Below are 26,916 nucleotides of genomic sequence, written 5' to 3' on the forward strand. Positions count from 1 at the left end.
CTGCATGATCCGACGGCCAACGAGGGACAGACGCAGCCCGTAGATGAGGCTCGGCAGTGGCCTGCCGATGGTGACCGCCCCGCCCTGCCCCGCCCCGGTTTGGGCAGTGACCAGAGGTGCCCCTGGAGTGTCTACAGACTGAAGGAACAGATTCAGAGAAACTCCCAAGAATGTTAGTAAAAATTAATTCAAAGTGATAAATAATAAAAACTCAGGAATCTTCTCTATTTCTCCTATTTATGCCGAGAAAAGAATGTATGGTGCTAGATATTTAAAAATTCTTTTCCATACCATATTAATTCTATCTAGAAAGTTTATGTAAGTATAAAACTGAAATCATAAGGTCTTATAAAATATGTAAGAGAATTAGTTTTAAATATTAGACTAGGAAATTTAAGCCAACTTCAAAGGCTAAAATAGTAAGACAGTGATAATAGTGATTTTTTTTTTCTTTCTTTTTTTTTTTTTTGTGGTCCTGGGGATCAAACTCAGGACCTTGTGCTTGCAAAGCAGGTGCAGTGCTACTGAGCTAAGTTCCCTGCCCTAAAATAGTGATTTTTAAAATGTGTCTTCAGATACATTTAAAAATCTGGAACAAACCTTCCACATATCATTTTCTCACATATCTAAGATGTGGAGGAATATTTTTAACAGAACTGATAAAGTTTCTCAAGATAAAAATACGGCTTGTCTTTCTCTCTAAACTATAATTGCTTGGGAAAGGGATCTACGATATTTCCCACTAGATAAACACGTCTGGAGTACATGATTTAATAAATGTCCAGAAGTCAACGTTGGCAAATAGTGGAAACATTTTGAAAACACTTTGGCTGAATAGTCTTAGTTTTACTTTGTACTGTAAACTATTTGCAAATATAAGGTGGCTTTTGTTTGTTTTGAAGTTCTGGGGAATCAAACCCAGGGCCTTGCATTTGTTAGGCAAATGCTTGGCCATACCCCAGCCTCAAATGCAGTTATTTTTACATGAGACTTCATAATATGATTACACAGTGACAGACACATTAATTAGTTTTTAGTGATACAAGCAGTGTTTAATAGTACCTAAAGAATGCCTGGGTCCTGGGCATTGATGGTCCTTTGTTATATAATATTCTAAGCTAGATTTCTTGCAGTGAAGTAGGTGCATTGAACCCATGTCATGAATGGGCATGTTGTTCATTTTAGCAAAGCAGTTTTCATATGCCGGACAGATTAAAGCCTTTCCTAATTTCCTGTGTAGAGCTAGAGCTTGAGGTCAAGTAAGAGCAGCAAGCACTTAAAGGCAGTGCCACGCTGGTTTCCTTGGTGGTGAGCCATCCTGTCCTCGTCTGCCACTGATCTTTTTTACCCAGTTTGAAGCTCACAAATTGTAGACCCACCCAGTGCTCTGATGAGAAATTGCATGAACAGTGGCAGCACCCCAAACATGTAAACTTCTCTCTTTCTGTGTCAGGTTTTAACATCCACAGCGGTGAATTTTTTTTGTATGTTTTCCACACACCGCACTGGACGTATTGACCTAGTCCCGGGGTCTTACAGTCCATCCATCAACCTCGAAAGAGGCTACAGAGAATTTTTTTACTTTATAGCCATTTCTCCCCTAGAAAATATATGTCACTTACCAAAAGGAAATTTTTAGAGTTGGCTCAACAATGGTCATTCTAACTCAAAGGTGTGAAGTCTTGTTACCCACACAGCGTTTTAGAAGCTAGGATTTGGCCACAAACCCTGCTCTCTGATGTTAAGAAAGCAAGTGGATAATGATCAAATCTACTAAACCCTAACCGAGACGTACAGTTCTGATGTGTCAATTGAAAATCAATGTGAGAAAAAGTGGGGAACGACCGTGTATGCCCCACCTCCTTTCTGCCCAGACACTCTGTTGAAGAGTCTTCCTAAAAAGGTCCAGTTCTCCCAATGCCCATTGCCCTAAGGGATTTCTCGAACATCCGCCCTTTTGGCAGAACCATAATTAAACCTTTCATTCTGGGCACCACGGTGCTCTCCCCTCCTCCGTTCTCAGGCTCACTGAAACTGCTGACTCTGGGGATGAATTCTGATTCCCTTTGTCTCTTACCCGCAGCCACGGGCCAACCTGAGCCCTCTTCTGTGCCTGGCATCACTCTGAGCCTAGTTCTGAGATTGTCTGCTAACATACACACACACACAAACACACACACACACACACACACACACACACACACACACAACTGCTGAACTAAGCCCAGAAATCATCTGCAGCAACTGCAGTGACAAACAGCAGCAGTGCTGCCTAATTACCCCTAACCCAACCTCTGGCCTCCTGAAGGGAAGCCGTGTAATGTGTGGGTCCCACGTGCCGATTCCGTTAAGCAAAGGAGATTTCTTAGCTGTGGCCACAAGGTGAGAGCCCAGGAGGGGAATGTCAAAAAGATGCTAGAAGGAAGGAAACAAATCAAACCAGAAGGAGCTGTCAGTGTTTGAAGTGAATCTCCAAGCAAAAGGACAGATAGCAAATTCTAAGAGCTGCAGGTGACAGCCTCATTTTTTTTTTAACTAGGCAAAGAATTTTATTAATCTTTGTTTCAAACTTTATTCCCAGGCTTCTTCATTAATTGCCTGCAAAGAATGAATTATATGTAAGCAAAAACTGAAAAGAGCTGCAGTGTCCAAGAGGCTTGGGCTTAAAAACATTAGAGATCTAGATTTTATCAGATCCATAAACAAAAAACAATTTTAAAAAGCAGTCATAATATAAAATAGCAGCTCCCAGTAACTTCTTCCAAGTTGTATCTTCTTCAGAAGCGGACTCAATTCAGTTTGCCTCATACTTAGAAGCCTCATCAAAATTCTCCACAAGATCTGGAACTTCATCACCATCATCTTCTCCAGTAGTGAGTGGTGCTTTTCCATTCATAGATTGTTTGGGCAGAGCTTCAGCCAGTCTCCTTAAACTAGTCAGACTGTCTGCACCAAGCTGGTTCAAGATGCTGGGTAGCATTTCTGTCAGCTGTTTCATCTCAGCCTGGCCTGTAATGATGAAAGTGTTTGCTGCCAGAGATGCCTGAACTTTTGGGTTGTTGAAGTGGATCACTGTTCCTTGGTTTGTAAACATATTCACCTCTTCAATACCAGAGATATTGTTTACCCCTAACTTCTTTAATGAGAACTGAAGTTTTTTATCATCTGCTGTGGCTGTTGTTCTATGAACCACCTTCTTCCTGTGAGCAGTTCCTTTCCCACCAATGCGCACTTGTGCCTGCAATTTGACGAGTTTTTCCTGGTTCATGATAGTTTCTTTCATCTTGTTGGAGCGGTTATGGGGCAGCATGGGGGGCTAGGGCTGGCGCTCAGGGGGTCTCTGGCAGACCAGCTCAGATTAGGCGCACACACGCAGGGACTCGAGATGGCAGCTCAATGGCCTCATTTTATACTACTTACCTTTCTCTCTTTCTAGTCTTGCCTCTTCCAACTCAAATTCTGCACTCCAGCTTGCATTAGCTACTCACAAGACACTGTAAATAAACTCGAATGCATCCTGTCACTTCCGTTTCTAACCTTTGCTTCGATGAGTCATAGTACCCTGCCTCCTTGTTCTTTCTCTCTTTTCCCATGCTCCTCCTCACCCCGTGTCTAATTCCCTCGGTAGAAGCTGCATCCCACCTCGTCCATGTATCTTTACTTAATTTCTCCCATCAAGGAACAATGCCTCCACTGTCCGGGTTGTTACAGCCTTTACTGCAGCACTGGCTTCTCACTTTTCCGGGTGCAGCCCAGTGTGCCCCGTCCCCTCTCCCTGGCTTCCCTGTCTCAGCTGCAAACTGGGAGCTGAGCTGTGTCTGATTCATTGCTTGCTGTTTCAGCACGCCCCGTGTCCTCTCAGCACCCTTAGGCGGCACTCACTCAGCGCATACCATGTATTAAGCCACTATCCATGGCCATCAAGATCAGTCTGTCCAAGAATCTGCAGAACCCAAGGACTGCTGACTTCTTTTGTCTACTGTGGCAAAGCCGGAGTGCCCAACAGTCCTAGAATAAACAAATTACCTTCCAAAAGATGAAAAATCACAAAGCCCAGAGGATAACAGGGAGATGATCACACTGTGAGCTGACTGCTTTGCCCCAAAGGCTTCCAGGCCTTTAATTAAACAGTTTAACCATGGGAGGCAAAAGGTGGAATGTGCTCCTAATTAATGCTTTAGCCTCATTATGCTCCCAGGCCAGGAAATATAATAACTGCAGAAGAATTTGGAAGTTATTTCCTCAGAGATCGTGGCAGGGTTTCTTCTTTTTTTATTGTGAAATCCAGCCGCAGCTCTTGAAGAACCTTGTGCTATTAGCTGAGCTGGTACCTGAAGCCCCGCGGGTCAGGGTCAGAAAGGGGCAGTGTGGCTTGGGTGGAAGCATCCCCACCCCAAATCTCTTTTCTCTGTCTTAAACTACTGCACAGTGTGTGGTGATAGTTGTATTGGTTGCTTTCCAAAGACACGTACAAGGAAAGCACTGTGCGTCCAGGTTAACCTGGAAAGTCCTTTGACATTTGTTGGAAGTGGAGCGCTGTAGTGAGTCTTGTCTCCTGTCTCCAAGGTCCTTCGGTGACTTCTCCCTGGACTAGGGAGAGGTTGTTGTTTCTCTGGTTGGAATGAGAAGAAGAAATTGGCTCAGGGTTAAGGACCTTGTTTGTGAAAATCACTTTTCTTCTTAATTCATTAAACTGAATTGACAGCATTGCATCCTCATTAAAAGGAATTTAGCCCTGTGTCATAGCCCCGGTCCACCTGACTTTAATTCACTTGATCTTAGGAGTTGTAATACTCTTCCACCAAAAAAACCACTTCAAAAAGACAATTGCCGCCTCCTACGCAAGCTCAAAGACCCGAGTTTGATCCCCGGTACCAAAAAAAAAAAAAAAAAAAAAGACAATTGCAGTCTAAGGATCAACACAAGTCATTTTCCCGTAGTTAATTTGTCAATTCTAATGTTTAAAAGAAAAATTTTTAAGTTATTTACAAGAAATTCTCTGATTTTCTGATTCTTCTTCAATTCAGTTATTCGAATGACTCTGAATGGTTTGCCCTTCTTTTGCCCTTTCACCTCCCTCTTCTCTTGGAAAATTCATATGAGTGAGTGGAAATTTGACTGCAAATCCCAAATCTTATTTTCTTCATTCGCTTCGATAATATTTAGAAGATATGGATAAAACAGAAAGTATCAGGGGATGAAAGTCTAGTTATGTCCCCATAGCAGGCTTCTCGAGCTGGTGTGCCCTGTTGGATCTATGTTGAGAGCCGTGTTCCTTAAGTAGTAAAAGCAAGGTGAGTAACATGTTCTGGTGTATGGGCCCACTCATCACACGTGGAGATCTGGCTCTTGACACCACATACAGTATTTTTAGAGCAAAGAAAGTCTACAAACACTCTTCTTCAGTAAATATTATAAAAACACAGTAGTCTGAGCTCAGCAGAGAACAGAAAGATAAGCAATAACTTGTTCCTGACCTCAAGTCTTTACACGTTTGAGGAAAATTGTGGTAGGCGTGTTTCAGGATGGCTCTCAGCGGCCTTCAACTTGCGGTGACACAACTCTGTGTAGTCCCTGCCTACTGTGAGCCATGGCAGTCCCTAGAGTCCTGTGGGAGTGATGGTCATGTCTTTCTTGGATCACTAGATCACTGCCTGTCAGGAGCCACACAAGAGCTGAGATTTTTTTTTAAGGGTGCTTTAAACAATTTATTTAACCGAAATGCCATATACTGACTTCCATTTATTTTGATACATCTTGTCCCCAAGGTGATTTAGAGGATCTTCAATCCAATGTAAATATTTCATAAATATTTGGGCATTTGGATATACATCTGTGCAATACCTCACATCTTTCAGCAAGAAAAACACTGAAGAGTAAAGACCTGACACAATTAACTGGGTATAATGAGAATCTGCTCCAAATATTTGTTTCTCTGAGGTAAAGGCACCACATACCTGTTCAATTAAGAAAACCACCCTTAAAACACAGGATGACTTTTTATTTTTAAGTAGGGCTTAGGGCACTCAGCGGCTAATTAGGTGCTTCGTGGCAGAGCGACATCCCCAGTTTATGCCATGAATTCATAGGGAATCGGTTCCAGCAACTCAGGCTCCTTCCCACTGGTTCTCACAAAGTGTGCTTCTCTGGGTGGGTCAGGCTGGTGCATCAGTTGAACCCAGGTACCTTTCTCTTTGGCTTCCTTCTTTTTCTGATCATTTTCCTTGACCCGTCTCAGGAAGTTATCTTGACTCTTTGCGTGTTTTATATGCTCAATATGCACATTAATCCTCTTGGGAAGTATCTTGCCCTTAACTTGCTTGTTTACAACAATGCCAACGGCACGCTGGGTAACACTGCAGACTCTTCCAGTTTTGCATGGTAACATTTGTGTGGCATTCCTTTTTGAACAGTACCCATTCCCTTGATGTCTACAATGCCACCCTTTTTGTAGATTCGCCTGTATGTGGCCAAAGGAACAACCCCATGTTTTCTAAAAGGCTTAGAGAACATATATCGGGTTCCCCTCCTCTTTCCCTTTGTGTTCGTCATTTTGGCAAATTACTGGAAGATGGCGGTTCCGCCGAAAAGAAGAAGAGCTGAGATTCTATCCTATTTACAGCGAAGTCACCCTCCCACAGCGTGATGGACGGTAGCAGCAGACACGAGACTGCGGGGTTACAGTCGGGGTGGCTGAGCCCTCGAAACAGGAGGGGCGACCAGAGGACGAGCCAGCTGCGGAGCCGGACCACCTGCCCGAGGTGAGCAGCCGAGGACTCCCTCACGGGCCGCGGGCGTGCAGTGCGGTGCGCTTCGAGTGTAAGGAGCCTGTTTTTATTTTATAATGGGCAACAAGCTTGCCTGATCTCTGCTTCAGGAGACGTTATTTTCACTGTATGAAAGTGAAAGAAAAGCCCTTGTGCTTGCTGAGGTGAGGGTGGAGAGGACTAGCTCAGTCCTCCAAGGTTATTTGCTGTATAAACGTCCTGAAAAGGTCACTGGGGACAAAGAAAGTTTTCGCTTTTGTTCACAAGATGTGGGAGGCCCGTGGCAGATTCTCTCCCAACTCTGGAAAGCCGTGACACTACAACAGCCCTGGAGCAGGCCTCATGGGAGGTCTTCCTCCATCACCACCGTCCCACTGGACTCTAGGTGACCACATCATAGCCCACACCAAACCTTGTGAAGGACCTTAGGCCAGGGCCACCCAGGACGACAGTCCCCAAATCCAGGCACAGAAAAATTGTGAGGGATGAGACCATTGTATGGTATCATTAAATGGTGAGGTGACTGGTTACACACTAACATATAAGCAGTGCAAAGCGCTGGGCCTGGAAATCAGGTGCATCCAGCCTAAGTCTCGGGTCACATCAGTGGCGACAGGTGAGTCAGGCCGAGGGCAGGGCTAAGGGGAGCGGAGCTTTCAGCCGCAGCCTGACCCCTGTGCAGCTGCTGGGGACGAGAAGGAAAGGGATGCAGTGCGGGAAGAGCAGGAACAGCAAGGCTCTGCCTACACTAACATGGGGAGGGGAGCACTTCCCGAAGCGCCGGGGCGGCCCGGCTAAAGAGTCCTCCAAACACCATCTGGCTGCTCCTTATGGTCTGGAGTAGAATGGGGCCGATGCACAGCTTTCTTGGAGTTCCTTGAGAGCTACGTCATGCGTTATGGAAAATGCACATTTTATAAATCACAGTTTGCTCATGTTACATTTTGGAAGGCAAGCTCTCCCATATAAACCATAGTTCCTTATTTTAACATTATGAACACACACCACCTTTCAGGACAGACTGAAGGCAGGAACTGTTTTAGTTCTTGGGTGGGGCATCCGGGGTTCAGACTCAGTGCTCAGCCCCGAGCCCTGACGGCCCCGAACCAAAGGAAAGGACTGCAGCTAGCTTTCATTAATTGGTCTTGGTGGTGAGCTTCAAAGAACCATGTGGTTAGAAATAACACTTTCAAATTAAAGGCACCATATTACAATGACCCATGCACACTCATGCTTATGGCAGCACAGTTCCTAATAGCTAAATCTCAAAGCTAGCCTGTCCATCAGCAGATAAACAGATAAAGACAATCTGGAACTTACAAAGGAGCACTGCTCTGACGTAAAGGATAAATGAGTCATTTGTAGGAAAATGAATACACCTTGAGATCATAATGTGAAGTGAAATAAATCAGACACTCAAGCCTAGATATCTTACATGAGAAACCCAAAGAATAAAGAAAGCAAAATAAAGATAGATAATAGGAAAAAGGGAGATAGAGCATTCTCAAATAGGAAGGGGAGTAGGAGATAAAGGAAGGCAGGGAAAGGGGATGAAAAAAGGAATTAAGATGAGGCATGCAGAAGTGCCAACTCCACACAAGGCATGTAAACCTTATGCACTGCAAATGGTACTGATAAAAAACAAAAAACGAAAGAACTGGGAAAACTGAAAATGAAGAAATGATACTTTCTTATTACTTTCTTTAGGGCTAAATTACCCTAGGCTACAGGGCTAGGGATCAACGATTATGAGCTGAAAGTAATACAAGGGAAGTTTTTTGAAAAGCGATGTTGAGGTGCAGCTGCACAGTTGTTTTGATAAAGGAAAAATACAAGGATTCAAAGTAGAGCACCATTTTTAGGGAAACTCTGAGAATTTATTTTCACAGGCAAGTACTCTTCTACCTGGGATGATTATTCTGCTTTACTTTGTAAAAATCTAAAAAACAAGAAAACACTTGTCCACATGGATTCGGTTAGCTCATGAGGTGCCAACTTCAATTTGGCAGGGACGTGGGGCTGCCTGGTGACAGCTGAACACATGGGACAGCTTCCCATGGAGAGCGCTTTGGAGGCCTCTGCAAAACAGGCTCTGAATGCCTTCCCAATCACCCGCTGCAGCAGCTCCCAACGATGAACCCTGCAAAGTCTTTGCAGCATGCTCCGCTTCAAATCTTGCAATTTTTTAAGCAAATAAAAAGAAACAAAGCAGTTATACTGTATGGCAAATCCAGTTCAGAACATAGCGATGACACCTGGCATATTTGATGTAATGAACCCCTATAAAATCTCCCTTCTTTACCTATGGTCCAAAGAATTGGAAATGCTCGAATATAGTTGGTGTGCATGTGTGCATGCGTGTGCACACACAGAGAAATGGAAATAGAAAAGAGATCACCGGGGAAAGCTGTAGCAGCACTTTTCTTTATTACTTTGGTTTTTAGGAATATTTGTCTTCAGAAAGATAGTGTTGACTTCTAGCAGAAACTCATTGAAATGATAAGACCTCTGGGAGAAAGATTTTCATTTCTTTCTTAGGAACTGAGTTTCTGAGTGCTCTTCAGAGGAGTGCAGAATAGTCACTCACTCTGTACTTACTTAAAGCGAGCAGTCAGATATTTCTGAACTCTGGAGAAGCACTGCCCCTACTTTCTGAGGAACCTCGGTTTGATATTCACTCTGGTCTCCCTCACTCAAATCCAGGTCTCTCCTTCTTTGGAACTCTAGATGCTGGAGTCAGCACCATGGATGCGAGACAAGCATATTAGCTCAGAAGCTGCAGGAAATGGGTTGTGACTTAATATCCACAGGGTTTGAACATCAGGAAACCCAGTCTTGACCAAGATTTGCCCATAATTTGGTGAGCCCAAGCTTTCTAAAGTAATGCAGTTGTGCTGAGTGCTGTCCAGCGACCCACCAGCCCAGTTGGGCCTGACGCTGAGCTCGCCTTCTCTCAGACACTGTCACCTGATGCACCATTGGGACGACTGGCTTTGCTGGACAGTGTTATGTGTAAGTGGCTTTTCTCTTCATGGTCTATGCTCCCATGTTAATGTCCAGTTATTCTGAAAGCTAATCATTCAAGTGTACAGCACCATAGCCATGGTATAGTCTGAGAACTATATGTTTTCTCATGTGTTTTCTCCCTACATACCTTCCTCTGATTAACTAACACAACCACAAGTCATGTAGACTTGACTTGACCAAAGGTACATGTATTCTGTGTTCAGAGGGTCATTGCTTTAAATAAAAATATAACTTGTATTTTGTTCATGATGGGGTGGTTTTTTGTTTTTGGGGTTTTTTTTTGGTTTTTTGAGGTGGGGTCTTCCTTTGTAGTTCAGGCTGGCCCTGAGCACACTATGTAGCCCAGGCTGGCCTGGAATTCATGGAGATCCTCCTGCTTCAGCCTCCTGAATGCTGGGATTACAGGCGTGAGCCACCACACCCGGCTTGATGGGTTTTTGTTGTTGTTGTTGTTTCAAAGGAATATAGTGAGGAACAAGAAAGCCACGAGTTTGGTTACTGGCTGTTGACTAAAACCCAACACTTCACAGCACCCATGTTCACAGTGAATACTTTTACATACGCTAGAACAAAGTGAAGTTTCAGTTTCAAATATTTTAAGTGCATGAGTGTGTTGTGAAGGAGACAAAACTGTTGTGTATAAATAAAAGTATTATGTTGAAAAAGATGTTTTCTTTAAAAAGACATGATTATTTTGAAAATAACACATAAGCAATCTTCTTCAAAGGCCAGAACTCTGGAGAATTTTGTTGGTTTTCTGGCTTTTTTAATAACTCTGTGTGTGTGTGTGTGTGTTTCCCCAAAAGAAAACAAAAGTGAGTTTTCTCAAGTAGGCCATCTGAGCACTTGTTCACCCGCACGACTTCTACCGTCTCTTTTTTACCCTTAGCTTGCAGAGGAATCACAGTTTTTAAGTCCTGCCAAGTAAACAGCGTTACTAAGAAACCGTAAACTCTCTGAACTGCGGCCAGCCCTGTAGGTGAAATCGGTCCTTGCGGACCCTCACGGGGCCTTGGGACAGGACGGGGCAAGAGGGGACAGGAGGGGACAGGAGGGGACAGGACAGGCCAAGCCCCGCGGCGCTGCCCCCGGCTCCCTTCCGCTGCTTGCCAGGGCGGCCCCTTCTCGTTCACTGGAAATGCCAGTTTTCCACAAGCCATTCGGTGCGCTGCGCTTCTGGGAAAAGCACGGAAGAAAGGAGCCAAGGTGCTGCAGACTGAACTTCTGTCCTGCTCCTCCTCACTCCCCTTTCTTCCCGGCTCCTGAGGACCCCGCAACCATTCAGCCTGGGCGCCTGAACTGCAGCTGGACAGGCAAGTCCGCTGCCACGCTTCTCCCGGCGCCCGGTGCACCCGAGGGCCTCGCTCGGTGGTTTTTGTTGGCGGCTGTTCACCAGGGCTTTGCAGTCATGACCTCCGCGCCAGAGTGCAGCTCAGCGAAATGTGGGTGTGGGTTAGGCACTGTCTGCTCTGCTCGGAAGGCAGAGCGAAAGAAAAGATACAGTTTTGGAAACCGAGGAGACTCGCAGAACCCATCGAAGCTTCGGTGAGCCTTTCCTCACCCTAACGCTTCACTGTCCCTCCAAGGTCCTGCAGCTGTGCGCTCCCTCATTATTTCTTTCTTCTAATTAAGTGAACTGGGGGAAAGTGCTGAGTCTCTTGCTTCAGGACAGATTTGAAAGTAGAATAAAAAATACAAACACGCAATAAAAAGTATAAATTGAATTATTTTGCCCACACTGCCAAACCATCTGCCTCTGAGGAAACACGTCAAAACAATGCAAATACTGGAATCCAAACAGTTCTTCCATATAGGGGAACATCTCTGAAGTGCTTGACTTGCAAGGGAGAATTTCTTTTCAGAGTGGGCACCAACTAGGAGCAGTTGTAGGTACTTAAATATACGCAACTTAGCACATCTGCTAATGCAAACAGCCCCAAAAGAAAGAACGAAAGGAAAAACCAGATCCACACCATGGAGAATGTGGATGATTAGTAGCAGATGAAATCCAAATATATTGGGATATAAACATGTTCTGCACATTCCCGGTGGTGTGACATTCATGGCGATGACTATTGACTGGTTATTGCTGTCATACTCCGTGGCAGTCTAGAGCTGAAACAGCTCTTCAAGATGAGCTGGTCCAAGCCTTTCATTTGCCAGCTGAACAGGGAGGAGGAGTTAAGTGAGGCATGCACATCACATAGCTTCTCACCAACAAGAGTTGGGTTGGGATGTGGTTTCCCTGACAGCCAAGTCAGTTCACCAAGCTTTGATCTTTATCTTTCATCTGGAAGGAATTTGTCCTACTGATAAAAGAGATATGAAGGCATATAAACCACAGGCACAGAGAGAGAATCATGACAAAAGCTATACTCGTGTGAAGTTAACCACATGCAAAATGAATGAAGACAAAAGATTTCTGTGAGATTCAAAAGATAGGAGAAGTTTGTCACAATTTCTTGTTACTCTAAGTAATGATGATTGCTTTTTCACAACTATAATAAAACAGTGACTTAAGAAAGTACATTGAATTTATCAGGTGGCTGTCTAAATTAAGGGTGACCAACTCAGGCTTTAGGGTGTACAGCTTTGCAGAGCATGAGCTATACTCATTGGTGATGAGGAATAAACTGTATTACAATAAAACAGCACTCTATTTTAAAGTAAGATCTGTTTTGTTGGAATATCAAAATGGTAGCAATGTTAAGTAATATCACTATTTCTAAATAACCGATAAGGAGGGAAATTTTTATGATAGCTCATTACTGATTCTGTATTCTACATTTATTCTATTGGTCATCTTTGCACAAATTGTTAGGAATTATGCCCTTATATAGTTCTTTACATACGTGAACATAGTAAACTCCCTTAGATTTTTATAGACTAATCTTTCTAAAGATTCCACCTTTAGAATTATCTACAAATTTTATAATCAGAGTCTCAATTTAGTATCAAGTAATCAACAGAGATGGTGACTAGAAGTCATCTGTGTAGGAAGAACACCATGAGTGGATCCATAGCATTTAGTGTTGATAGTTTCTCTGTAGATAAGACACTGGTTTTATCATTTGTTCAAATGAAAAGAGTAAAGTTAAGAGCTCTCTTCCTTACTTTATTTTAAAGCATGTCTTCCTCATGAAATATGCATAGAACACTCACTGAAAGCCTAGTCCTCTAGCACTAGAAGGTATATTAGAAAAATTGAGAAGGAAAGGACTAACAGTGTCCTCAAAAATTGTTCATCTAGGGTCCGGGGATTTAGCTCTGTGTTTGGCTTCACAAGCACAAGGACCCAAGTTCGATCCCAGGTACCAAAAAGACAAAACAAAAATTGTTCTTCTAATGGGGAAGATGATATAATCAACATGAGTTCTGTGAACGTTAACCCACACTCTGGTCTAAATTAGACAATACCTGGGAGGAGATTAACCATTCTTGTCCAGAGGCCGAGTAAAGACCAATCAAAGTCGAAAGAAACAAGCTGAAAGGGAAGGAAAATCTACTACGATTACTGAAAATAGAAACTTTCATAAACGTCAATACAGACATTCACAAAATCAGTGAGTTGGTAGTATACTTATACATCATTGCACACTAAATAGGGTTCAGTAGGAGCATCATTTTTCATGTGTGTTTAATATTCTTTTTCTTAAAGAGCCAAGGCACGGTGATCAATTCAAATTCCTAAGAAAAAGTGACTTCTTCCAAAATGTGCTTAAAATACATCTGGAAGCGAGAGCAAGCAGATGACCACAGAGAACTCAGCCACCAAAAGGAGCATGTGGGGAAGACATCAGTGGCCAGGGAAAGTGCAGGGGGGAAGCAAACTTCTAGAAGTCAAATGACACAAGTGCCTCCCTCCAAGACTGTCCTGAAGACCTGCTAGCAGGAAGTCGGCATTCAGTGACAATGGTGGGAAGCAGTGGAGGCATCTCCCAGAGGAATCAGCAGTGGAGAGCACCGCGCCTTCCAGCAGGCAGGTCCACGACGTCGCTGACACTGCACCTGGTAAGCTGTCGCGGGTGAAAGTTTCCACCTATTCCTTTTTTGTTTTTTGAGACAAGATCTCGCTATGTAGTTCAGGCTGGCCTTAAACTCACTATTACCCCAGGATGGCCTCAAACTCATGTCAATCCCCCTGACTCAGCCTCCCCAAGGCTGGGATTACGGCATGTGCCACCACACCTGGAAGCCCACCTATTCCTTAGGAAGGAGCCAGGCACTGAAACTCTCGTGCCTAACCTGCATAATTAGTAGTTTGTTGCACACAACTTTATGAAATTCTTCCTACATTTCTCATTATAGAGTGGTGGATGCATAGGTAATTCTCTACACATCTGTTATCTGGCACCTTTTTATTGTTATAATACGAGTACCTGCATTGGTAGGTGACAATGTGCCATAGGGATTTAGAGTCACTCCCACAATTATGTGAACAAGCAATTTACAGAGGAACTAAACATTGATGAGTGCTGAAAATCCACTCAACTCCTGATGGATTGAAATACTGCAAATTAACAAGAGGGTCCGTTTTCACCTATAAAAATGGCAAAGATATTCCAGAACAAGAGCAAGCTGTTAGGGTTTTCTAAACTGCTGATGAGTATATGAATACAACCCCTCTGGAAGTGTTAGCTCAAAGTAGTATATTTAAGGAAAATAGCGTCTTTCATTAGGATTTCCTTTTAAAATACACTACATGGCCTGATTTATGTTGGGTAAGAAATATTTTAAATAGATACTCATTTGTTTCCAATACATTGTAACTAAACACTTGCCACATGACTCATGCTGGTCTACAATGGGGGACAAAGTTCCTGCCTTGCTGGAGTCCATGAAGATTTAATCCCAACTTAAATCTGATTCGCATGGAAAGAAGATTTAGTGTATGAAGCTGTAGCAATAGGTCACTACTGTTCCATTTAGTGTGAGCTTATAAATGTCTGAAGTACATATTTAGATACCTGAGGAAGATATTCTGAAAAAATATCTTTTAGTGTTACTGCTGGTACTATGTATCTGGTAAAACTAAGGGTATCTGAGTTTGTTCTTTTTTATGTCTATCAGTAAGTCCTAGTAGTATTCTGCAGTAGTATATATTTGAAAACTGAAGGTCACTGACATCCTTTTATCTTTAAGGATCTGAGTTTTCTACAAAAGACAGCAATTTCTCCTACTGAATCACATTGCTGGAATCTTCACTTAGAAGCAGAATGTTGGTAGATGACTTATTTATCTGTTTAGCAAGCAACACAGAATCTCTTGAAAATATAATATCGCCTGAATTCATTTTCTTTTACAATTGCAATGACATAACATTTTTTTCCAATGAAGTTATTTGATTCTAACAATCTTGCGGCATGATCAGATCCTGAATAACCAACCCTATTTAACAAATGAGAAAAATGATTTGGGTGTGGTTCACAGACCCAAGGAAAGTAAACAGTGAGAGGAGAACTAGAATTTAGAGCCTCTGAAAGTTCATTTCCTCCCTAAGTATGGTATCAGAAAGCCACTCCTCAAACCCATCCCTAGGAGAACACTGATGGGGAAATCCACTGGTCTAGGGTGCTGACGTTTTCAGAATTTGACATAGGCCTGATGGGAAATTTTCTTGCACCCTGTCTGGTTGGTTGAAGGGTGAGGGATTCAAGCAGGGGAAGTCTCAGAACATTTGCCTCAACTGCTGGGATTTGGAAGACTCTCTTCCTCCTTCAGACCCCTAGTGTTTACACAGGATGCCAGGGACTGTTGCCCTTTTTTTGCTCCTCTGAGACATTTGCAAAACCAGAGATTGGACTCAACACACCTGGCAAGGCAACCTCAGGAAATGCCCTTCAAGCGGGTTCCTTGATCTAATGCGGTCTGAAGCTGACACCGCCCTAGATTTTCATCTCCTCCTTTGAGGCCTTTTATGGTAAGGTGTTCTGGTGCTTGCCTTGAGCAGTGTGCTTAGCCACACAGTGCGCTGAGCCACACAGTGCTGTCATTGAGTGGCCATCTGCCACCATCTCAGCCTGCTCTCCTCGGCCCTGAGGTCGGCCACCCGCCTCCGCCTCCTGACCAGAGTCACCCTCCCTTCCGGCCTCCTCCTCAGCTCTGAAGAGCCCTGTGCGGGTTTCCGATGCGCCGTGCTGTTCAGAACTTTGCAACTTGGTGCCTGCGTGTGCCTCCTCCAGGGCTGCGTCTGTCCTCTGCCTTTGTCTCCCTATCCTCTAAAACTTCTTCCTGTGATGCCCGAGACCTCCCCAGCGTCCCCAGCAGATCTTGACCCCGTGTGCGCGTGGCGGACCCCAGTGCATCCTCGTTGCTTCCTCCCAGCTGATCAGAAACTCTTCAAAAAGGAGGATTTGTGTTTGCTTTTGTTTTGTCTCTCTCTCTCTTTTTTTTTTTATATCACCAGTACCTAAACTAATACTTGTTGGTGTTCAAAGTGGCTGAATTAATGATAGTATTAAGTGCCAAAAGAAAATAAAACCTGATTCTATCGTAGGGCAGCATCTTGCTTTATTTTGGTTTGGTCTTGCTTGTTCTAAGTTGTTTTGGTAAGAGCTAGAAAACATAACACATGCAATTACTAAGAATTTGCACAGCTGGGTAGAGTTCTTAGCCCATCAGTAGATGAGTGATAAGATAGGAGACTCAAGTGCTGCTGGTCCCTCCTCTCCTTATTCACCATTAGTCACCAGAGCCGCAAAGCAATCGGCACTGAACGGGTCGTGCACCACCATGTTGGAAAATTCTCGAAACATGATTTACGTGCGAGCGCCAAGTTTCTTTAGACCGAGTGTGGAGATGTCAAATGAGAAGAGGAGGAACTTGTAGGGTTAAATGCTTTTGTACTGCTTGGGAAATGGCTCAGACTCTTCAAGGTTTCAAGATACTGACTCTCTTTACTGCCAGATGCCCTGTATGATATCTGGGAAGGAAGGCATCTGATGGCATGGCCTCTTTTTCCTAAGTGTTGTTCTAGACCCTGGATTCTCCATGCCTGGGACGCTTAGAAATGCTCATGGGCAACGCAGAGATGTCACCAGTGGCACAGTGCCATTTCAGAAATGGGTGGGGCCCCGGGCCTCTGTCTTTTTAGGTGACCTGACATCTTTTTCACAGAAGACCCACAGTAGAAGAAAATCCGTAGTGAACTTTTTTTAAAGAGCGAAGCTTGCCAAGTCTGCCTCTGCTCATTCTAACATTGGTTTTGGCGAGCTCATTGTTAACCACCTAAGTGTCGGTCAGTGGCCTTCCTCACAGGAAACAGATGCGCCAGGGTTTATTTACAGAGAAAATGACCATGGTGTGAGTGGAGTTCAGGAAATGGCCAGGACCATACAGAGGCCCAGAGCTTGCAGCTTGAGGGTTCTCATTCCCTTCTCCCTCCACATCCAGGAAAGAGGTGGGGACAGAGGCTGCCTGGAGTCCCCACGCAGGACACAGGCAGCCCTAGGCAGGCCTGCCAAAGGGACCACACGCTCAGCCCCTGGACACCACCTTCCCGACTTCCTGCCTTCTCAGAGGTTCCCTTGAAGGAAGTCCGGGGCCTGGAAGGCTCTACTCAAGTATGAGATGAGTTGGCCTTCTATGCCCCTCTGAGTCCGGTACTGTTTTTATCTGAGTAGAACATTTAGAGAAAAGGCGACTCATATATAACTAGGCTAGTATCACTTCAGCCACACGGCCTCCTGAAGCTGCTACTGCTATTCTTCCTAGAAGGAAGTGATAGAGAAAAAGAAAAAAGTCAGGGTTCTGCAGAACAGAGCCCTAGACTCTGTCTCTACACCTGCCCACCAGGACAAACAGAATCGGCTTCAGTTTTAGCCACGCTCCATACCTGCTTAGCCTCTGTAAATACCTCTGCTAGATGAGGATTTTTCTCCTGGGTGCAGCAGGGTGTAACGAGTCTTCATTCCTTCTTTTGTGAACTGGCGTGGTACCCTCAGTCCAGGCTGTGCTGGGGTGTGACTCTCCTTGGAGGCCTGTGGCTGTGGGCCTGAAGGTCACTGATCCTCGCTCGTGGGGCAAGGAAGGTGTAAGGGAAGTCAACCAGTCAGGGTTCATACACTCGGCCACGCCCGGCTCAATGTTCCCATCGATGAAGTGGGTGTCACTGGTTCTTGACAATGACCTTTCCGCTCCGGGCCAGGTTTTTGATTAGTCGCACAGTTCTGTGGGCCTTGTGACCGTCCTCCATCCTCAGTGTCAGCTACATCTCCCGTAACCGTGGGGAGGCCTTCAGTGTAACTCAGGAGATCCGCTCTCTGGTACATTCCTCATTATGTGCTCACGGTTTTGTATTCTCTAGGACGGAAGGAGCCACAAGTGCCTGTGATCTCAACAGTCAGAGTGACTCATGGACACAGATCCCATTAGCACACTTCTAGCAACCACCAGTGAGAATGTGAATATTTACTGTGCCAGCGTATGCCATAGGCACTGTCTGACCCCTCCCACCACAGCAATGAGCTGCTTCCTGCACGCCCCAAATATGTGGCGTGCCAGTCCCGTGATCCCATTCCACAGGGTCCATTTTCTGAGGCTCCTTCTAGTACCAATGAACGCATCAGGCAAGGTCCCAGTGGAAGAGAGATAATCAGAGGAACATTAATTCACAAAGTGACATTATAAACAGATTTTGGGGGAGTAGAAGAGAATGGCCACAGACAGGGCAGGAATGGGGGCAGCAGGAGGGCACTGTTACTGAGGAAAAGGAGAGGCCAAAAGAGCCTGAAGGAAACAAAGTCACAGTCTCGTGCAGAAGCCAGAGCACTGTGGGGCCGGGGCTGCCAGCAGTGCAGTGCCACTCTGAGGCCAGGTGGGTGGAGGAGAAGGGGTGGTTCTGGAGGATCACGTGGTAGGGAGAGGACACAAGGACCTACTGTCCACTTCTCCTACTAACCGTTACCTGTCTTCCTTCTAAACTGGGCCGTCTCATCTTTTTGTGAACTACCTGGCTCAGTTTATCTGTCTCTCTTGTTTGTGTGCACATTTCTGGAAAGTGCATTAAAATGCACCCTTGTTCTCACGTTGCCTGAAATGTGCTGCGATACTTACCTGCGCATTCTCATATCGTACACACACACGGGTGCACACATGCACTCTTTCTCCAGTTTGAATATAACTAGCGACCACAACTCGGATGCCATTAGATCATGCGTAGATATATGTAGCTGTTTGTGATTCTTGAGTTTAAAAGGTGAAAACTGGTAACTGTGCCTGAAAATATGTATGTGCAGTATCTTTCCCTTCCTTCGTCCTTCTGGCACAATGTTCTTTCACTTTAGAACACTCAGTTTCCATTTATTTCATTACCTGAGAGAGGTACTGGCTTTGAGAGGCAATTTATGAAACTATGGCTTTCAGAAATGAGATACTTTTAGTATTATGAGGAGTCTAAGATTTTTTAAATTTCATTTTGGTAATGATTCCTGATTTTTCTTCACAGGATTTGGTTTTTAGATACAAATCTCTTTCAGTCACCTCAAACTTTTATTTGAAGTAAAGTGAATTATCTGAATAGAAATATCATAACCAAGAATGATTGAGTTAATTGATAAACTAATAATATGTATGTTGACCATCTTGATGTCCATTCCGGATTTCACCTCTAAGCATTTTAAGAATAATAAACTTAATAAACCAGAAAGTATATTCCTTAGAATACAATTTTGAAAACATCCTTTCATATCTGTTAAATATTACTGATTAAGACCTAGGGAGTGAGTCCATGATAGCTGCCTTCTACATCCATTCACCTCTAAAACAATGTACAACTCAGATGATGAGAATGTTACAGTTTCCAAACTCAAATTCCTGTAAACATGTCCACCATTGTATGCTTGTTTTCCAAGGATCACAGACTGATCCCCACTACACTAGGATCATCTGGGACAGAGAATGTCTGTATCATTGGATAATGCGAAAATGAGCGAGGAACACGTTCTTGGAATTGAGACAATTTACCTGAAGTCATACTCCGTTTCTATGAGAAAGAAAGAACTAGAAACTGAGAGACTGTGATCCTTATTCTTCTGCTGCAGCCATCTGGAACCCCCAGGTTTCTGCTTCATGCTCCAGACAATGCCTCTGGGTCACTTTCCTGGAACTCTACTCAGCCCTGTTGAAGGCCTAGCAGTCACGGCAGGAGTGACCGGTGTACCACCCAGGCCTGGTAAAGCAAGGCTGAAATGGTCACAGTGCCACATCTGTATGTGGGTATACGATGACAAGTTTCTGCCACTCTCCACAGCTGAGGTAAAAATCCTGAAAGATGTGAAAACTTCAATGTACTCCAACTCCCAGTTTTGAGAAACTGAAGGCAGACGGCAGAATTTTATTTTCCCTGATTTAAAACAAAAGGAAAGCAAATAAATAAAAATCTTAACTGCTAGCATATCAATACCTCAGTAGCTTTAGAACCACAAACTTTTGACCCAGAAAGGGGCAAAAATGTCATTGACATCAACCACAGCAGATGCAAAAAGAATTTCCAAACCGTCCACGGGAGGCTTGGGTTCAGATGATTTCAGCAGTGAGAACCGATCTGAAGAGAAAGGAGAGTGGACCGTGAGCAGAGATTTGTGGCGACCGACCGAGGCGATCTCAAGGCCGACTCAGGCAGGACACGGTCACTTCGTGTGTGGACCGCTTCTGACTGGCCGCAGGGCTGCCCTCGGTGCCGGGGAGCAGCGACACTGGACAGAAAGCGAGGCAGGGCTCAGCTCGCAGACGCCCCACGGATGGCTTCCCACCAGCTGTAAGGCAGCCCCCGCCCAGCCAATTTCAGTCCCCGGAGAGCGAGGGCCCGAAGGCCGGGCAGGCATTAGGATCGTACTCAGGGACCGAGAGCCCTCGGTCAGGGCCGCGCTCCAGCCAGGGCAGCACCGGGGCTTCAGCCGTCATTCTAACTGAATCCTTTCTTCTGTGCCTGATAACTTCTGTCTTTGTGGTTTGAGTGATTTAAGTTTCCTGGAGAAAGCATTTCAATGACGGGGAAAAATGACTCGTAGCCTGAGCTCACAGACGCAAAGCCGGTCACACAGTGATTCGTACTGTAAAGGACTCAGCGATTGATGTAAAACAGAGGGTGAAGGCCCTGAATTAAGTCGCAAGGGCCAAGTAAGTCTGGTCATGAACAATGAGATGAAGTTTAGAAACTCTGCTTTTGAATTAGTTATATTTCGAGTTTGTTTTCGTCTGAATTTTAAACTGTGTATGCAAGATGAAATATATAAAATCTAGTGCGATTAAGAAATTGTATCCCAAGTCATGGATTCTGTTAACTAACCAACTCTAGTGTTGAATTGCTGACATTTTGCAAATGCAGACTGTGAGTTGGGCCTAGCCCTGAGTATCTTTCCCAGTTCCTCCACAACAGTGCTCAAAAGTATTGTCATCCCTCAGGAGGCTGAGGCAGGAGGATCATCACAAGTTCAAGGTCAGCCTGGGTTACATAGTAAGTTTAAGTTCAGCCTAAGTTACATAGCGAGAACTTATTTTAAAAATACACAAAAAAGGTACATAGGACTCTTGACTTACAAACTCAATCCGTTCCCGAGGGCTGGTTGTAACTCATGGTCAGTTGAGGCTCAGGCTCCTACACAGCCTTCAAAGCCTCTCTCCTGTACACAGGCAGATCTCAGTTAGAGAGACATCGGCCCGGGATTGCTCAGTGAGCCCCACATGGGAAAGGAGGCTGTCCTTCTCTTCAAGGATGAAATCTGTGTTTGAGACCATCTGGACACACAAGCGGCTGGCACTTGGGTCGTAACTCAAGACTTTGTTCATAAGGGAAAACTAAACTTCCAGTCATGATCCAAGTTGTTCGTATGTCAGGTCAGTCACAACTCGCTGGTCCACTATATGGTCATCCCAACTTTTCAGAAGAACAAAGGCAAAGAACAGTTGTTGATGGGTGAAATTCTCAACCTATGTCACTTGAGCCCAAACTAACTACATAAAGCTCTTGTCATCAGGAAAATCTGAATTGCACAATTCCTGCTGGTTTTAAATCAAAATAAGTATGTTTGGATGGCAGCCTGTTTCTTAGCAATTGTCCATGTGTTTAAGAAAATCACCCCCCCCCATCAAGTTCTTGCTAGAACCTTGTGGAGCTTCAGTGGCTTCGCACTCCCCAGAGTTTACAACGTCAGGTTTGGGACCAAGTCGTCTCCCCCACTCGCCCCTCGGGCCCTGTGACGCCTGCACATCTGTTTGTGTCTGCACACCCGAGGTGTGGATGGATGGGCTCTGCCAGGGCTGCCAGGTCTCTGACTAGGAAAGTGGATGCTGGCTTCAGGGGAGTGTGGAGGGCTTTGTGGAATTCAGCCCTAAGGGCCTGGATTAACAGGTCTCTCAGGACGTGGTTCAGGACCCTTCTTCCTGGTACAAAGGCGCCTTTTACCCTGCGGATGATCTAGCCTCGAGCATTTATGGGTGAGGCCTTCCTTGCCATCCTGGGAGGATGCTTGAGAGCTAACAAATGGCCTTGCAGTGCGGAGGACTTGAGTGGGATCTCAGTCCTTTCTTCACCAGTCGTGTGCTCTGTGGCTTTTACTAAACTCAACTCAACTTTGGTTTCCTCATCTAGAAAATGTAGTCCCTCATTCTCATGATTTGAGTGAGGAAACCTTGAAGTAATAAGCAGAAGTTGTCAGAATCAAGCAGTGGCAAGAAATCTCAGCACACAGAGGTTGACACATTGGTAAGCCTTTTGATTTACTGGGAAAAAATCAGACATCATCTCTTGGCTAACCATGCATCTCCTCCGGTATATTCTGTGAACACACTTCCAGGGAGCAAGCGAGGAGCTATGTCCCAAACTCATTCCGCAAATGTAAAGATGCAAGGTGTCTCCGTGAACATTTGTAGCTAAATATAAAGGTTTAGGAGGCTATGCTGGCACTCTGAAAACCCTGAACTTGGAAAGCATGTCTAGCACAATCCCAGGAGACACTGAGGCTGTCCAACTTTATGCAGGCAGCCCAAGGCCTGGTGAGCAGTGGTCCGGAATGAAGATTTCTGCTGGCAGCACATGTGTGCAGGGATTGTCAGTGTAGTGGGTAGCAATTATTTTCCTTGTATTTGGTGACTTTCTCTTAGAAGGATAAAGTCGTTAGGAGAAAATTCCTTCCCAACACCTGCTCTGTCCAGCTCTCAGTGGACCCAGTAATTCTGGGCATGAATTCCACAGCGATGTTAAATCAGCTCCTGCTTGGATGGACATCTGAATGGAGGTGCCTAGCACGAGGTAATGAGCCAGAAAAAATGAACACAAGCACGGTTCCCGGCCGGGGGAAGCCTTTCAGGGAAATTATGCAATGGAAACTCTGAGTCTGGTAGGCCTTGGCTTCTCTACTGAGGCCAGTGCTGTCCACGGATGCTTAAAAACTGTTCAGGGGCAGGACCCTTGATCTGATTCAACCTGGGCTTCTGTGGACTGTGCACGTGTGTCAGTTCTTCCCTGAACTCTGAAGAACTGACAGTGCACATGTTTAAAACTGAGCCTCAAAGAGATGACATTTAGCAGTATTGCCAGTTTCATGGTGAGTCCACAAAAAGGCATGGACTAGATCGCACTCAGATGAGTGTAAGCCGTGAGTCACCTCTTCTACGTGTGCTTTTCTCCTTTCTCCTTCCGTTCTACTGCTTATGAGCCGTGTGACACAGCTTTTGGATTTCCAGTCACAATGGCAAATTCCAGGGAGTAGACAAAGGGACTCGCGCCTCTGTCCCTGGCTGCTCACTGACTTCCTGGTGGCTGTGACTCAGGTTACCGGGGATGGGGGTGTCTCTCCAAGAGCCCTCACTGCCAGTGGCACTCTCTACACATTTCCAAAGTCCCAGTTTACCTCCATGGGCCTTCGAAACCGGAATCCTCAGTGTGACCATCCATACGGGACAACTAGTGGTTCCTTTCTCGAATCCTCCATCAGACTGACCAGGTCGCACACACTGCAGCTTTTGTGGGAAATGCGCTAGATGGGCTCTGCCGACAGTGCAGAAAGGGGAGGCATGCAGCAGGGACACAAAATGACTCCGAAGTGTGTAAAACACGGCCTTCCAAAAATCAGGGGTACTTAGTTCGTGTTTAGGGTTCCCCCTAGGTCCTGAGCACTGCAAACCAAAATGAAGAATTGTGAAAAAAATTGAAAAAAAGAATTATGATAGAAGGTATTCACTATTCTCTTTTGCTGTTGAAATTCACATTTCTAGTAGAGAGAGGCAAACAAAATAGGGCTTTTTATCCCGCTCCCTTTGATTTAATTATATTTAATCAGTTTTCTGGCCACTAATAATTTAAACATGGATTCCTGAAAGCAATGGGCTCCATTGTGAGTTGTTTCCACATAAACTCAATTAACACATTATAGTTGCAGAGTCATATTCCTTAACCTCTTCTAAACTTTTTACAGTTTATAAAGGTAATTTTCATATCTAGAAGCAAGTACATAAATTCAAATATATGTTAAAACAGTGCTCCACAGTATGCCAGAATAATGTCCTTCATCTTGCATTGCATATCACTGCTCATTATCCCTCTGATTTTATTTATTTACAACATATAGCTCTATTACATACAGTTTATTTTGCAGAAGGATATAGAGAGGGAAAGAGAGAGAGAAAGCTCTCTGCACATGCATCAGGCTGCATTTTGCAGAATATTTTCATGCATCACTTTCTAAGTCAGAATTCCAAGAAAGACATCCAGATGAAGTATGGGAGTCTACATTAGGCTAACATCAAAAAGCAATAAAATAAAACTTTCCAAAGCTTTTAGTTCTGGAACTCTAAATGTGGTCATCTAAAAGTGATTTCCTGTTTCCAAAAAGCTTTTTTTCCCTTCAACAAGAAAATCCTCTCTGTGGCAATATCAGATGTTCCCGTAGTTATTTGATGTTCCTCTCCAGAAGATCTAGGGAGAAAAAGACAAGACAGAAAGTGTGAAAAGGCCAACAAAGCACAGGAAGCCCACTTGGAATTTTGAAAGCAGTGAAATGTGGAAGAGTTTAGCTATGCCAAGACGTTTTACATCAACAGCTTGAAGACCTGAATAAAGACGAGAAATCTCCATATGAAGAAACACATGGGGGCCATACTGGAGGCTTCAGATACGGCCCACAGTAGGAGCAGGCCAGCAAGCCTCTGGGCGGAGGAGCGGGGAAGATACTTGGCACAGACAAGAGAGGGATAGGCCATAATGCCCGGGAGTCTGGGGGAGCTCCTCAAGTATGTCCCAAGATGCTCCAGCTGTTGCTGCTTTGCTTAATGTGTTTATACAAAAGGTAGTTGTTGTGTTATTATGACGTTTCCTCTTGTGCAAAAAGATAAAAACAGACAATTTTTGAGAATGGACTCTGACGCCACTGCCGGCCTGTACCGTATCTCACCGCTGTTTGTCACCGAGCCTCAGAGGGGCAGCAGGAGCTGCAGAGGCTGCCGGTGCCCAACCGTGCTGGCAGCGGCCGGTCAGGGAACACTGGCCACCTCTTTTTGGGACAATTGCAGTTGGTTTGCTTCACGTGTTAGAGAGCAATCTTGCTGAAAATGGAAGACATACAGCTCTTCATCTTTGCAAAGTAATTTTTTTTTTTAAGTGGTTAGAGAGGGCTGGGATTTAGCTCAGTGGTTCCACCGCCTGCCTCGAAAGCGCAATGTCCTGAGTTCCATCCCCAGTACCCCCCCCAAAAAGTGGTTAGTGATTTGGAGGGAAAGCAGCAAATATGGGTAAATTTTAAAAGGATACATTAATGCTTTGGGGTATCGAATTCTACATGTAAGACATGCGTTGAGACACTGACTAAGAAAAACAAGTTATACTGACACTGACATATACAGTAGGACTCCAGGTCACAAACTCAACTCTCTCTATGATTCCAGTCACAAACTGAACTGGACGAGAAACAAATCAAATTTCCCCATAAGGTCAACCGTGATCCTAACCACTGACTTTGATTCGGTTCTCGTCCAACTTGTTTTGTGACCAGAATTGTGGAAACAGTCAAGCTCATGAACTGAGGTACTAATACATATATATAGTTGTACCTCAGTTCATGATATATATGTAAATATATGTGTGCGTATACCTAAATATAAAGCACTTTGTAGGGTATGCAGCACATAGTAATTGCTCAAAATGGGTTTCAGAATATTTTTTTTTCTGTGCAGGAATTGAACTCAGGACCTTGCGCTTGTGAGGCAGGCAAGGGGCCACTGAGCTAAATCCCTGGCCTTCAGAAGTTTTAATAGAATTGCAAATCTACCTGAAGACTAGCCAATGCTTTGCTGACAATTTATATCATTTGTATATTTACTTGTAATTTTGCACATATTTAATTTTCTTAGGAAGAATTTTATTTTGGAAAAGAAATGCTAAATAATTGCAAGGGCACCCTTGCTGTCCTACATGTTAGAACACACAGTTCCAATAATTGTAGAATTTTATTACTAGCTATAATCCAGGTAGAGCAATGTAGCCTGCAAGAAGATTCAGAAATAACCAAGTATGTATAAAATGAATATATGATAAACATGTCATTTGAAATGATTTAGAAAGATGACAAGTAAACTACCTAGGTAATTACTTAATAAAAATGCTATGCAGCAAAATAAATTGCAGATATACTAAAAATTAGGTATAAAAGTGGAAATCCAGAAATACTGTAAGAAATATAATTGCTACATAATTTTGAAGTGTCTTCAAATCATAACCCAAATAATAAATTTATGAAAATTAGTCATGTTTTCCAAAGTAAATATACGTTTAGTGAGAAGAGTGGCATCATTTCACATTTTTGCAAATCTCTTTGATGTCTAGTTTGGTAGAAAACACCTGGGTTCTCATGTGGTTTGGCACTTGTGTGCGGTGATATCATGTGTCCTGTAGCTGGAAAACTGCACCGTAAACTTTGATAGAAGAAAGGCGTGAAGGACAGATATATTTAGAATTATTGTGAAGACAGTTCAGACCTTGTAGGGCTCCAGATGGGTCTCAGACCTGTGCGAACTCAGAATAACACTTTGAAAACCACTTAGAGAGGGTGATGAAATACTATGTAAATCTTTAAATCAACTGTTCCTGTAACAGATGTATTTCATTTGCAAGGCAATGGAAAATATTCAT

At 44.2% G+C, this 26,916-nt stretch overlaps 2 pseudogenes; both read right to left on the reverse strand.

Moving 5' to 3' along the window:
• Positions 1 to 2,544: 2,544 nt before the first annotated feature.
• LOC101726337 (transcription factor BTF3 pseudogene) lies at positions 2,545 to 3,304 on the reverse strand (annotated as a pseudogene).
• Positions 3,305 to 6,070: 2,766 nt separating this feature from the next.
• Positions 6,071 to 6,577, reverse strand: LOC147824269 (large ribosomal subunit protein eL21 pseudogene; annotated as a pseudogene).
• Between the last annotated feature and the right edge of the window lie 20,339 nt (positions 6,578 to 26,916).

Source organism: Heterocephalus glaber, unplaced genomic scaffold, assembly GCF_053883595.1.
Source record: "Heterocephalus glaber isolate CG9 unplaced genomic scaffold, H.glaber_assembly_v1.0 deba00001550, whole genome shotgun sequence".
Taxonomy (NCBI): domain Eukaryota; kingdom Metazoa; phylum Chordata; class Mammalia; order Rodentia; family Bathyergidae; genus Heterocephalus; species Heterocephalus glaber.